Below are 15112 nucleotides of genomic sequence, written 5' to 3' on the forward strand. Positions count from 1 at the left end.
AACGTAGAAGCATGATGTATGAGTACACCAGTTGAAATGGAGAATGTCGAAGATAGGACAGAGCAATTTTGCCCTAGAGCATAATATCCAAACATAAACTGAATTATAATTGCAACATCAGGAAGACAATGAGACAGCATTTCCAAAGTTTGCCGATAGAGACTTTACGAAGAAGTATCAAATGATCAAACTTACCAGTATTTGTAATGCATTACTACGCAGCTACGGCGAAAGAGATGTGGCGATAATCAGGTCCCTGTAAGGTCCAACAGAGCTGTCAAAATGTCTGTAGTATCTCAGGATTGTTAGCCTGGGATAAAGCACGTAATGCGTGTTACACAAGCTGCCAGATGCTCTTCTGGAGCAATCGACTAGACGTGTTCATTTGACGAGTGTCCGGAGACCGCGCTAGCCAAGGAAACATATGTATAGTGATACTTGCACCGTATTGATGTTAAGATTATTTTTTCTTTTGAATGAATTGAGTTAGTAGTTATTCAAAACAGATATATTGAAAATGAGCGCCATATGTAGACTACACTACCTGTTAAAGCAGTCTACCTCTGGATGACGTTTACGTCTTTCAGAGTGGAGAAGCTGAAGCGGTGGCTTGATTATTGGAATACAAGAAAGTTCGAACCGTTCATATGGATACTATAATAAGCCTTTAGGGTGTTGGAATTTTCGTAAGAATCTTAATAAGTTCTGAAAGTATAGAGTGATTTGAAGTTTTTGTATCTATGGTACGAATAAACCCCATAAATATTTCTACAGTCAATGAATTTATATTCGGAAAGATTATTTGAGATTTCAATAAGATCGCCTAAAGTATAATTATGTGGGTCGATCAGTGTACACATACACATATACACAAGAAGTATCATGTAAAAGGCGGGAAGGTCATCGCGAGCACTGTTGGTTCGATGGGTGGCGTGTATTGTTTGTGAGGGGCATTGAACCGGCTATGGCAAACGTTCGCCAGGCCCTATATTGGAAAAAATCGATAACTAGTGCTTGGATGCGGAAAAAGGTGCCTTCCGTGTGTGCAGTGAGTGCAGTGTTGTGGTGAGCGGAAGGTACTGCTGAGTTGTATATAACAAGATAATAATGAAATATGGCACAAAGACGTTAGTTGGATGCGTTTACCAAAGGTCGAATCACCGGGCGCTTGGAAAAAGGTGACACACAGACAGCAGTAGCACGAGCCATCAATGTGCCACCAAGTGTGCCTCAGGGGTGCGAGTGTCACCCCAGACTGTGTACCAAAGACTGCGTGTCAGTGGTTTGTATGCCGATTTCCAGCAAAATGTGTTCCACTGACGCAGGCACACAAAAGAGGTCGTTCACAGTGGTGTCGGGAACATCACCAGTGGACCTCCAACGAATGGAGCCGCGTACTGTTCACAGGCGAACCCCGATACAGTTCCTAGAGCGATACCCATCACACTCAGATCTGGCGCAAACAGGGAACTCGCTTACATCCCACGAACATTGTGGAACGGCATCGATATGGTGGTAGTGGAGTACTGGTCTGGGCAGGCATTATGACAAATGGTCGTACTGTCCTACACATCTTCGATGCCGGGTCTATCAATAGTCAGAGGTACAGAGACGAGGTTCTGCATACCCCTGTGTGGCTTTAAAGTGGTGCAGTGGGCCCACAGTTTCTGCTCATGGATGACAATGCCCGTCCCAATACGGCCAAACTGGTGGAAGAATACCTCAAGATGGAAGACATCCAACGTATCGAGTGGGCAGCGCGTTCTCCGGACTTCGCCCCAATTGGAACGCATTAGGAAGACATGTTGCAACCCGCCAGCCGCCCCCAGGTTACGCCAGGAGCTCTGTACTCCTCCTCGTGAGAAGTGGAATGAGCTGCCCCAAGAGCTCTTCAACAACCTGTCTTGAGCATGGAACGTCGCTGCCAGACATGTATGGCTGTTCGGGGCGACCATATCCCATATTAACTTGTTTTCCATGCCACCAGTGCGTCTCACAGTGTTGTTGTGATATATCTATTATGGTATCACGTTGTGAGTTTGTGTTTTGTGAACCCTTTTAGCATGTTTTCTTTCCAATTTGGCCTGTTCGTGTGGTCTTTACGTGTGATATGATGGTATGGTAGTCCCATTTGGTGTGCCTTCTTGACGTTCTTCGTCCCCTATGTACTCGAACAGTCATTATGCTTAAGTTGTGGACACCTCTGTATTTCGTTCCACCTCAATGTCCAGAGGATTAATTGATTATTTTGGTTATTAATAATGTATTTAAGCTGCAAGATTTAAAACAAAAGTTCAAAATTAAAATAATTATAACATATGAACAGCCATAATAGTATATAGGCTTCATAGTTAGGCTGGTTGCTAGTTAAAGGGACTATCATACACTCTTTGTTAAATATTTGTATTGAAAGACTATTCTTATATCATTCTGTTAAAAGTCGATATAGTTTATAAAGCTTATTTAAAAAGAGAATTTCATCTTTTTATTATTTCGCAAGATTCACTTTTGCACAAATCTAGTTTTCCCCTATGTGATTGGAGTTTATTACTATTAGGAGCTTATTACTATTATTATTATTAATAGGTACGTTTATAATTTCCCTTGCTGCGGGTAAACATTTGTCCTAATATAATTAAAGTAGCTATTACTTGACCAGCGAACGAGTGCGGGCGGCAGGTTTTGGAACTAAAATACAAACAACAGTGTTTCTAACCGGATTACTTGTAATTAATCTATCACAGTTATTTTTGTCCAGTTTGTAATAGACCACTTCAAGCATATGTTCAAGTTAAGAGAAACACAGTTTCAAAATTTATAGAAGTTATTTCCAGAACACTTGAAAGAGCTGTAAAAAAAGGTACATACACCCTCCACATTAATTTGGCAATAACTTGTGAATAAACTAACCTCAGTGTTGTACAGAGAAACACTAAGAACTTCGTAGCATTCAAGTGTAACGAATTCCTACTTCTCCTATTAACAAAACCTCGAAGTTCATCTTTGTGAATCAAAGTTATACTTTGACAACTGCGCTTTCATTGTTTAAAGCAAGTTCTATTGAGTAGTCTTGAGATAAAATGTCTTCGAAATTGCGACCAAGTTGGACCATGTGATCTCCGATCGATTGTCTAAGCAGTGTCTTGAGTAACAAAATTATTTTGCATTGAGATCATTTTCGGATGCTGCAGAAGTGGGGTCAGAGAGAAACTGATAATCTTTTACCGTCACATTCGTAACCGCCTCCGAAGGAGACTCGGATTCGCCCCTGATTGAGATGGTAGATAAAAATAACTTTCTCTGATGTCTAACCTGCCATTATGTATCATGGTTTGGTAATTTTAAAAATCCAGTATTTCTGCCATATTTTGAAAACTTTATTTAAAAGAAATATACCCAGTGTTACATTGGAGGCGATAGGGGAGCGATTAAAGTTTAAAGTGGGGTGCCTGACAATTGAAAGTTTCCAGCCTTCCAAGGAATTGAACTCCAGTGAAATTCAGAAAAAAATGAATTATGTATTAAAAAAGAAATACAAAATATATTTTCAGGGTAACTATTACAGGCATTATGTTGTTATAAAATTAGTGCTACTTCTGAAACTGATTAGAGTGAATAGATATGTATTTGAATAACAAAACCACTTGCATAAGTTTTTCTTTCACTGTTATCTCATTGCTCAAAGATACCGGTGATGAAACAATTGGCCGGAAATCACGCGCCCGCTTCTTAACATTAATTCACGAAGAAGAAGGTGAGTGCCAATGTTAGGTACCTAAGTTCAGTATTAGTCCAAAAACGAAAAGCCACCCAACGTCTTGCAACCATATGTAGCACATTTTAATACTTAGACTTGAAATAAAAATGCAGCTGTTTAAAGATGATTGCCTTTGTCTTTGAATGTCATATGTGAACAACAATATATGACTTTTCAGATGGAGAAGGGGGAAGAGCAGGGTTTGTTAAACAATACCGTACATCTGATATGTTTGAACTAGATGCAACTTGTGCTTACGGGCTAAACTCAGTCCTCTGAAGTCAATCGAGAAATGATTATGTATTACAGACACAAAGCCAACACTAGGCTCCCAAGCTTTAAAATTATATTGTGTATGAAAACAGATAGTAGGATTAACTCTTTGTCACCTGAGGCATAGAGCCTGGAAGAAATTCAAAGGGAGTACAAAGGGAATTTCTGTACTCATAAACAAAAGTTGTGAATTTATTATGTATTGAAGTAATTATACTTACTCTTAGAACTACTTTTATTCCACATTTACCAAAATAATGGATTCCGATAATAATCCTAAAATAAAGATGTATTGTAATAAGATTTTACAAGTCAATCCCGAAAGGCAAGCTATCAAATCCCATAGCCCTTTTAAAAAGTGAAGGAAAAATTCTTCTTAACTTCCTTTTCCCCCAAAGAGTTCACATTCATCGAAAAAATGAAATGAAATTTCTTTAGTTTAACGTCCCATGATTATGCTCTTTATGCTAGAGGAGACAGATGATTAATAAAAGTGAAAAGTGGTCAAATTAATTTCTGAGCTCTCACTGGGATTTCAACTCAGAACCATGTACAACCAAGGCATATGAGCTAGCCAATAGACCAACGGAGAGGATTTCCACAGTTCTAGACTAGAAACGTATTGGAATTCTTCTTTGGCTAAAACTCGAGAAAATAATTTATTTGTCAACCCATAAACATACATTTAAAACAAACTTAAGCATCGCGAGCCTTAATTTGATTTAAACTTACAGTTACAAGGTAATGCGCAAGTCTTTAAACCATAAACTCTTAATTTATCTTTGTCATTGGCATCGTTATTCCTGCGTTTTACATGTTGTTCCTGTCTTATAACGAAATCAAATATAGTGTAATTAATTTTTATACAATCTGCTTAATAAATAGTAGAAACTCACTTGCATGCTACGTTGTTTTTAAATTGTAAAATTTCCATGCATATGTTATCCAGTAGCGTAGCCAGGATTGTGTTTTGGGGGGGAACAAGTGCTGTTATAGGTACATATAGAAAAATTACAAACAAACAAATATATAAACATAAAAATATATATAAAAAATACAAACATCAAAGTACCAAAGTACATTGTAGGACCTCTTTGGGGGGCGTCTCCTTTGGGCCCCCATTCCCTACGCCACTATCATTATCCACAATACATCTGCATTGCTGCAAGAATAACCATTCCTGCATTCAATAAAAATTACATAATTTATGTCGTTCTTTATTAAGCGAAACAGATTAGGTTACTTACAGCATGTAAACTGCAACTTTTAGAAATCATTGGATACAATTCAGAATGACGCTCTCCGCTCCCCTGTCCCACCTGCTTACCTAGAAACTGATGTAAACACAACACCAGCGCCCTCCTCGAAAAACCGCACTAATATTCTGGTCAGGTAATAGTAATCGCAAAGGGAACTTGAGTTTATAACGAAAACAAGTTATATACTGGAATGTAGTAGTCGGCAGCAATTGTACTGAGTGTCCACAAACGGGTTCAACCAATGTCAACAAACCATAGGCTGGTCAAATGTCCGACAATCCGTAGAAGGCATGGAGCCCACAGGTCACACACTAGAACGTATGAAGCTGGACAGACGTGACGATTCTAAATTCATGTTTGACCCAGCCTAGTGCCATGGTAGCACTAGATACCGATGGTTCCATTAATGATGCTGCGGACAAAAAAAGCAGGATTAATCTCGAACGAGAACATACTGCAATTCATCTCTCCATAAGGAGATTCGCGACGACATAGCAGGAGATTCGCGACGACAGACATACCTACACTGTAAAGTCAGGAGCAGGATAAACCTCAGCCGAGTAATATGTCCCTTTCTGCCAGACGACGTAGAACTGTTCGAGGGAATAGTAATGAACCCTTCATGCTTGTAATTGCTTATGACACGTGTGGGGTAGTGCGGTACGTTTCGCAGACCCATGCAAATATTTCATCTGTTTATGCGGCTCCTGGTATGGCGCGTTCGATAGGATCCGGCCTAACGCTTTTCAGTGTTGTCTTGGATCTATCGAGGCCATATACGCTGCACTGTCATTTACCATACTCGAGATAATCAATTATTGTTTCGCCATCGGAGGCTGAGACTTTCTTAAACGTTTGCCGCATTCGACCGCAAGGAATATTTTGATCAAATGCAGACGCTAAAGTACCATCAACCTTAACATACCATTGAACTATGCCTTTCTAGTAGGCCTCTTCGTGCTATCACTAAATTGCGTAACCAATTACTCTGCTGTTTCATGACACTGTCGTGCTAATTACGTTTTTCTCCTTCTATACTCTACGTCCCGAAATATTTCCTTCTTATTGTTGCATACTTGATGACGAACAACGTAACTTTTAATAACAACCCGTTTCGAGGCAAAACAAGAACTTTCTTGAGCGAATAACGGAAAACTGGATATATGTATGCCTCAGTGATAGCACACTCATCTCTTGAGTGAGTACTCCCTGGTTCGATACCAGACCATGCGATTTTCTTTTAGACAACACCGCGTCAGTGTGGATTGTATCATTTCCTTCCACGTTCTCATTCCGCCTATTTTCCTTAATCTCTCACTTTAATTAATCATCTATCTCCTTTAGTCCAAAAGACACAAACGTGGCTCGTTAACCTAGAAATTTCTTTTCATATAGTGTACTTGTGCGTGTATTCATCCGTCATTTTTCGCATTATTTATACTTCTATAGTCCGTTCAAATTATACAAGGAAAGAGCTTAATCCAAACCAAATTCATACTAATGTGTAATTTAGTACATACTTTCGGGAAGGTGTATGATTACATAACAACATATTACAAGTCCTGAAATATCCGAAGAGGAATTTATCTTGCATATTGGAAAATTGCCGCAAACCTAGTGTCATGTAGTTTTCAAACGAACTTATTGTTTTGATTAACTAATTCGAATGAGTTCTCATGAAAAGAGTTTTAGCTCCTCCCGAACTAGCTGTGCGCACCTCAAGTATTTACTGATGAACATGTATGAGGATTAAATAAGTTCAAAACGAACTGAAAGTCTAGTTCGCGAACTATTTGTTTGCGCATCCTTGTGCGCATGTATAATGCTTTTACTCTTCATGAATTTTTTTTTACGAATGGTGAGTGACAAGATAGTGACAACTCGACCCACAGTGAACTTACACTGAAGCGAAATGTGGAGGAATGAATAACGGAAACAAGAAAAAGGCGAGGAAAAAGAAAAGCTCAATAGCTTGAATAAGAAAGTTTTGCAAGGGTCACTTTGCAAAGAAAAACGCCTCAAAGAAACTGGAACATCAGGTGAGGGGCGAAGTAGATTTTTGTTTCAAGTGAAATGTTAGTTTATGGATAATTTGCTCAAAATATTGTTTTTGGTGAATTTCATTTTTCGAAAATAAAGGAATCAGTATTATCCTTATGCAAAAGAGCAAAATATACAGTGTAACTATGTCCTAACTAGTCCGTAGAATTGTTTTATTTATGTTATGAATTACCGTATGTCAAAGATGGATAATTTAGAAGATCAAAATCCGCTTTGATAAGGTAAATTCAATGTATATATTTGGGAGAAGTGTGGCCTTTAGTCTTTCTATCGTTAAAGTTTAACATTAAAATTTGAATAATTCATGCAAGTTGTGTATGTAGTCAAATAAACATTCCAACTGCTTTGTGACAATACAAAGTAGGTATCACCAGTAACATCATTTCAGTTTTTACTTGGGTAGAACGGAGAGCTGTCGAGACCAGTGATGATTTCAGGAGGTGGTCCGGCTGTAATGTTCCCCCAGTACTACACCTACAATCCTCGTTAATGCAAATTTCCAATACTATCATAGTACTACTTATAATCCGTTGATGTATTGATACTGCCTCACTTGTGGAAAATTTGAAGTCACTGAGTATACGATTCTGCACCGATATATTAGGATTACGATTAGTAACTATATTTCAGGGGTTTCGGCATCTATGGACATGTTACATTGTCACGTATGAGGGATTATATCCCTCGGTGATCATACTATCTGGGGAACTGGGGACGACGAAAGAAATTGGGAAAGAAAGAACTGACCTGGGACCATTATGTAAGGAGCCATTCCGTCATTTACCTTTTATGAAAGAGGAAAATCCAGGAAAACCTCACTCAGATGCCTGACTTGAAAAGCTTTTACATTTTTGCGACCGAGTGTACCGACTAAGGATCGAAGACGGGATCGATCTCACTTACTGACTGCGCTGCGCCACGCCACTCCACCGATATATACATGTCCCATTAGTATACCATCCCTGCACTCTACTGAATAAAATGTAAATGTAGAATGAATTGAAACAAACTTCTTTGTTTTTCCCATTCGATCCAAGAAGACTTGCATATGAATTGATAAAAACAAAAGAAACACTTAATACTCGTCTAATTGTACTTCACTATTATGTGGTTATGTGATGTGAAGCTAATTAATATACATGTTTAGAAAGCCAGAAATACTGCTGGAGTTGTTACACTGATTACGCGTTAGAAGTTGAACACTATCCTTCTGACAGAGTGGTAATTTCACATTTTCTTCAGGGCTTTTAATACACGGAGGATGAAATATAATGTTGTAAATGTACTGATAATCTAATTTATGAATAGTTGAAATGTGCGTCCAGAAGGAACTTTGAAGCTCCAGGAGGAAAATGCTTCCCCTTCCCATTAGAGCCACTGCCTGAAATCATAATGGTCTGATCACAACCCTTCATATCATGTCCGTGAAGGAGTTTGAAGTCACACTTAACAAGTGAAGCCAACCAGAACAGTTATAATATCCCATCTCGAGAGTCAGAAGATCCCATTTTGCTTTACAATTTTCCGACGTTACACTAATTACAACATTTATTATTATTATTATTATTATTATTAATAATAATACAGTGGCAAATTATGAATATGAAACTATTCGGTGCTCAATGTCTAGCCTATTGCCTAGTTTGAGAAAAAGTGATTTCTTAATTGTAACAGGTTTCATTTCGGTCAGAAGTACGATGTCTTCAGCACGTCTTGGTGCGATGACCTCATACTGAGCCTAATGATATACCCTACTAATTTAGTTCTTCGTATGTTTTATGTGGACGTTTTGGAAGTTGAGTGTTTATCGTTTAATATTTTCTTTTCGTTCTTTCATTAACTTGTTCATTATTTTATTTTATTATCATCTTGCTTTTAACACCAGACTACATTTTTCTTTTCTTAGCGGTTGATTTTGGATTATCAAAAGCTCCACTAACCACTTCTTCAGTAAATGTTCTCGATTTAAAAAAAACTGTTAAATCATAAGAACGTTAATTTCACCCATTTTAACTGACTCATTATGCCTATATATTGACTCTCAAAAATTATTTTGGCGAGTAGGGATAGAGTGCAAGTAGAAAATTTATATCCTAAATCATAGTGACGGTCAGCATCCATAGTATCCAGACGTAATGAATGACGTCACTGAAACCGGTTAGTGATAAACTTTACTCGTAACTGTTCAAGATGACAGAGAATGGAAGGAAAAGTGGTACGGTCATAAAGCTCCTACGTCGGACTGACGTCCTATAAGCCAGAAGAAATGCATTCCTTTCAAGAACTTGTAGTTTGTGATAAAAAAAAAAAAAAACGTAGTGCCACAATCCAAGCGGGATGGCCATATGTCAGAACTGGGTGTAAGAATACCTTATTCGTATTAAGTATTGTAGTGGGTTGCAATCCTCAGGTGGTACCAACTAGACGTTTTAGTAAATTGAGCCGAGCATACGCTTTGTGAATGATTCCTTGAAGATGTGCCCGCCAAGTTAAGTGATGATCGATGATGATACCAAAATAGGTGATATTCCTGTGCCGTGAAACTCGAGATAGAGTAGATTAGGATTTTTCTGAACTCGAGAACGTTTTCGAGGTGGTATGAAGACTATGGCTTGTGTCTTTGTAGAGTTAATATGAAGGCGTCACTTTTTACACGATCGTAGAAAAGTTTATTGTGTGAGGGGGGCGCGGTGGCTCAGCAGTAGAGCGTTCACCTCCGGTGCTTGGGGTATCTGGTTCGATCCCAGCTTGCACCGTGTGGACTTTGTGTTGGGCAAACACCGTGCTCGTGGGTTTTCTCGGGGTTCTCCCGTTTCCTCCCACTTTCTTCATTCCACCATTTCACTCATTTCTCATTATCACCGTCTCCTTCAGCCTAACCGGCATAACCGTGGGACGTTAAACTTAAAGTTTTCATTTCATTTTTCAAGAGTCTATTGCTAGGGTGAGAGTAGAATTGATTTGTTGAACATACAGTGCAAAGAAAAGCTGTATCATCTGCATGTTGAAAAGTACGAACATTGAAAGGAAGTGTTGGCATCTCAGCGACAAACAGAAGATACAGAAGAAGCGAGAGAGCGGAGCCTTGAGGTACCCCAGAATTAATAATAATCGGATGTGATGAGGCACTATTGATAGTAACATAAGACAGGGGGATAGAAAGAAAATGGAATATGAAGCGGAAATAGGAGAGTGGAAGCCTAAAACGGTGAAGTTTGAACATGAGAGATAGATGCCACACTTTATCAAAAGCCTTTTCTAGGTCAAAAAGAATGAGGCATGAAGGCTGAGCAGTGTTATAATGATTTGTGATGAGATTGAGAGGTCTGAGCAATTGATCATTGATACTGAAATTAGGCCTGAAACCAGCTTGGTGTACAGGTAAGAGATTATGTTGAGAAAGATGGTAAAGAAGTCTAATGACAATATTGTAATTAAGATTTATATAACAAAATATCTTTGTAAGGTAATAATTAGTATAATTTGTATCTTCCTACCAGGAGCGTCAAAGGTTCATCATAAATATCAATTTTTCTGAGACAATAGTTAATATTTTCATTAATACCAGCATATCATGCTTATTTCTTCAATTCCAAAAAGTTTTCTTCAGGTATATAATTATCTTCTTTATTTCATTTCTTATAGGTAACATGCCAAAGATTCCTCCTGCCATCTTTCTTCTATTTACGCAATGATGCTGATTAGTTCGTGGAAATGAATACAACCGATGAACAAAGCTTAATGTCCAATTGAATTACTTTGTACCTGGTGTAAATACAGTTATTGGTTTAATACAAATACCTTTAAAAAGAGCAACTTGCCATATTAATATCGCGTATTGCCATCCTTGGAGTATGCCATTATTACCCGAAAATAATACCTGAGCCATAGAATGAACATCGTGCCCTAAAATGGCGACATAATCAAGAACGTTGATGTCACTGATCATGCAGAGTCAGGGCAGGATCCAGTGAAAACAAGCATATTATCGACCATATGACCATCAAGTTCCCACAATGTTTCACTCCTGGGCGGAGTCATTGTAGATCATTAACTTCTTTGTGCATCAGCTATACATAACTATATTCCGTGGTTTGAAAATTAAGCGAACGTTGACACCTAACTTTATGACATGTTTCCAGTCATCAGCGTTCAATGCTGTATGTTTGTGACGACATTGGCTTCTCGCAAAGTGTCATGCTCTCCTAAGAGCGTTTTTCTTCCCTGTAACCGGCTTCTGTCATGTAGACTCTGATTGCTGACACAGACTCAGGGAGATATGCTGGAGGAGTTCCTGTGTCACTTGCTCCATCGTTCTGTCATGATATTGGACGGGACCTGCTATTAATATTTCTGTTTTTTGACCACTATTTCTTGTACAGACTTCGTTTCTTTGTAGCTAAGAACGAGTATATACTTTGTATATGTATACTCTCTATAATCATTTAACTTGATACGCTATTGCAACTTATAAACCAATAACCAAAAATCACTGAAATGATGTATCATACAAATATCGGCAAGGAAAAATTGTCTGATACAGTGGCGGCGTAAGGGCGGGGCGAGCGGTGCCACCGCCCCGCGCCTCTCTTTGTGTGGGGGCCCCGGACGGTAGATAAAAATAAATTACTAAAGAACTTTGTTAGCATGAGCCGTACAAGTACTGTTAAGGTTTATAAACCACATCTTCCCTAAAAGCAAACTCAGTTAATTGACAATCAATATTACACCAAATAACGGATGAAACAACAGAAATACCTGTCTAATAAAACTAACTAGTACTGGATTTCCGTAAAAGTTAAACAAGCTATAGCTTAGGGCCTCATTCTCCTGGGGACCCCAAAAGAAATTTAAAGAAAAAATCTGAATACAGTAAAAATAAATTATCTTGGGGGCCCCAAAGAAATTAAAAGGAAAAATGTATGTGGATTAAAATATGAATAATGTTACATGCTGAGAGATATGGTCCCGGAAGTTCGTCGTTCGATTCTAGTGGATGCCACTTAGAAAAATTTATTATTCTTTTCCCAAGAATTGAACTGATGTAGCCTCAAGCTTTTTTTAAGCAGTTTGTAAAAACTTGTTTGGTTCATTAAACTAGGTGCAATAGCAGAAGTCCTTCACCCTGCCCCCCCCCCCCACATGTCTACATCATATTCCTTATCCTGACCTTTATTACCTCACTTCCTACTTTTACGCAATACACATCTTTTGAGGGCTTTTGTAAAACAGCCTTTGAATAAAACCACGAATACCAAATTTGTCGGGGAAGTGGACATAAGATTTTGACGGAGCAACTTCGTTGGACGACAGCTCATGGAGCTACCTCGATGCATAAAAGTATATTAATTAGCTGACATATTGAAGGAACTTTAAATAACAAACCATTACATTTTACAGACCAAAGATTCTTATTTTACCAACCCAAATTCTGCTGCATCTTTTCAAATATGCATTTTGTGTATTTCATTTATAGTTACAATAATAGCTGTGTTAAAGGTACATTCTGAATTTAATGTTCATGTATTTTAATGAAAGAATTATATGATTTAATCATTCATGTTTCCAGCTTCTCATAAAGCTGGTGGTAGAGATAACATCCCCAATTTGTTGGGCAACGATTTTCTTACATATTCTAGGTTGCTTTTAGTGCTTTGCCGACACTATTTGCAGTGAAAGCAATAAAATAAAAGTTTCACTCTGTTCAATAATCTTAGAGAAATTTAAAGTAAAAAGCTGATTGTTGATTAAAACATAGTAAAAGGAAAATGGAGGTATATTGTATTGTTTACATTTTAAAATATTATGATGCAAGTAATGGAACTCCGACAGCTAGCCTGCTTCCTAAAGTATCACTGTTTATTTATTTATTTATTTATTTATTTATTTATTTATTTATTTATCAGCTCAAGAGAAGGGCACAAAGAAGGAATCAATGTACATAATGCTTCATTAGGGTACTAGAATTCTGGTGCTAATTAAAAGCTCTTTGCTGCAGTTTTACAAGTCTAATTTTCGGAGAGCGAAATACTTTTGCTTAGCTAGTTTCTACTTTCTTGCTCTTGCTTTTTGTCGTATGAATTTACACTTCAGCTCACAAATTTAGAGTAAAGAAAATGTTCAATAAGAAAACAAGTGTTCAAATATTCAAAAGAAAAAATAATTTACGTAAATTACATGTTATATCGATTCCTTCTTTATTTAGATGAAATTAAATAGGACTGTTTTTTACGGGGAGTAATTTCTGTGGTGTGTTCCACAGTTTCTCGATAAGCTGGGTAAAATATTGCGCAATTCCATCATATGGATAGCATATCACAATCATGACGCATGCCCATTCTTGTGATTATACACTTGCAATATAATAAGTCCAAATAATAATAAAAAAAAAAAAAAACTGAATATCAGTGCGTTGTAATAACCTGACTAGTAAAAAGAACCTAAACTGTATTTCGTGAGGAGTCCATGTTAATGTCTTGATTTTGATCTATAAACAACGCTGGTACGTAAATATAGCGAAACCTGTTTCTTTATTTGTTTATTCTTTCAATTGTGATTATCATTCTAAATAAGCTTGGGAGCGTGAAAGTACAGGTCCTGCAGTTTTATTAAAGTGTGCTTCGAACCATCGGACCAGTGTACTGCGTTCCATCGGACTCCATAGATTTGAACCCACAACCGCATGTTCGAAAGGTGAACTCTCTGACCAGTAGACCAGTCAGCGGTCTAGTAAAGTCTGTGAGGTTACAAGCAACAGCCGAGAAGAATCAAAGGATGAACCTCTGACTGCACAGGCAGCAGTGAAGCACTCTATCAATGAAATTCTAGACGAGATGAGGCAACAAATGTATGACCTGAACGACAAGTTTGAATTCCTATGTTCTATCACCAACTTTATGTTGCAGCCAGGTGATGAGCGAGGAAAGGCTAAAAGCATGTTGCTCTGATTTAGCTTTTATTTTCCCGAATGACCTAGGTGGCGTAGAATTATTTCAGGATTGTAAGGATATAATCCATTCACTAAGGTTTGCTCAGAAAGCTAAAGAAGACCTGATTGTTTCCTACAAGGCATACTGAAATATGTATCTTCAATGGAACTTGAAGCTTACAAAAGTTTGGCAATCCCTCTTCAGATTTTGATAATATTGCCCTATCTCTCGCATCATGTGAAAGGTCTTTCAGCAGAAGGAAGCTGGTAAAATCATACTTGCGCTCCACAATGAACCAAGAAGTACTCACGAATCTGATCATTCTTTCTGTCGAAAATGAAATATCCTCTAATTTGGATTTTGATAATATAGTTGAGATTTTCGCACCTACCAAAGCAAGGACGGTAGCATTTCTGAATGCTGCTGGCTCACAGGCTAATAAAGTAGTGGAACTATCGTCGAAAGTAGTTTCATATTTCAACTTAAGACAAACAAAATACAAAAGTACCAAAAGAATAATAAAAAACCCTCAAGATTTGTCAATTTACTGGTGATGGGTGGTATTGAAAAGTAGGATGGTAAAACCCGTTGTAGAACTCTGTGTTCATATATTTAACCCTTTTGGGATGCTGGCTTTTTGGGCTACTTTTAGACTTTCAGTCAAGCAGCTATCGACCAAATATTTACCGTTCGCCAAATACTCGAAAAGAAGTGGGAATACAATACCCCGGTACATCAACTATTTATTGATTTTAGAAAGGCTTACGACTCGGTTAGGAGAGAAACATTATACAACGTTCTTACAGAGCTTGGAATACCGAGAAAGCTAATTA

The sequence above is a fragment of the Thermobia domestica genome, chromosome 2 (genome assembly GCF_964235325.1).
Source record: "Thermobia domestica chromosome 2, izTheDome1.hap1.1, whole genome shotgun sequence".
In the NCBI taxonomy this organism is placed as follows: Eukaryota; Metazoa; Arthropoda; class Insecta; order Zygentoma; family Lepismatidae; genus Thermobia; species Thermobia domestica.